This window comes from Buceros rhinoceros, unplaced genomic scaffold (genome assembly GCF_000710305.1).
Source record: "Buceros rhinoceros silvestris isolate BGI_N320 unplaced genomic scaffold, ASM71030v1 scaffold6291, whole genome shotgun sequence".
Taxonomy (NCBI): domain Eukaryota; kingdom Metazoa; phylum Chordata; class Aves; order Bucerotiformes; family Bucerotidae; genus Buceros; species Buceros rhinoceros.
In genome coordinates, this window is record NW_010394740.1 from 83578 (window position 1) to 84213 (window position 636).

Here is a 636-nt window from a genome sequence, read left to right on the forward strand (position 1 = left end):
CAAATGTTAAAGTTTTCAAATGTGAACTGAAATCCGTGGGGGATTACTGAGTACATAGAGACCACAGTTGGCTCAAGAAGTCCCTGAGATATAAATAGTTGGAGGACAGAGGAGTATTAGAGGGAATTATCATATAAATTTATCCAATGCTTACCCTTCCCTAACTGTACCCAAACATCCCCAGCAGTGTTTGGAGACAAGATGCTTGGCTGGATGATGTTTTGGTTGGAGTCAATATAACTATATATCCTCTTTGCTTTGGCTCCACACATAACTTTAACAGTACCATTTAACGTCACCGCAAAGATAGTGGGATGCAAGATGAAGTGATGGTGTCCTTGGCACATGTTTGGCATAAAGAAAAACACTGCCGAATTTATCCTGTGGCATGAATGGCCTGTGCAAAGGTGAGTAAGCATCACTGCTGCACAGACTTTGCAGAGTGAGTCTGACACAGCTATCTAGTGACTAAGAGAAATGGGAGGACTGTGGAGTGGCCATGTATGGATCTCTGTAGAAACAATATTACACAGACAGTTCTTCATTCTGAAAACAAAACAATGATGCTTTTCCTTCAGCTGGAAAATTGTTTGAAACTTGTAGGTGCTACTGTCAAATTTTTTAATATTCAGCAAC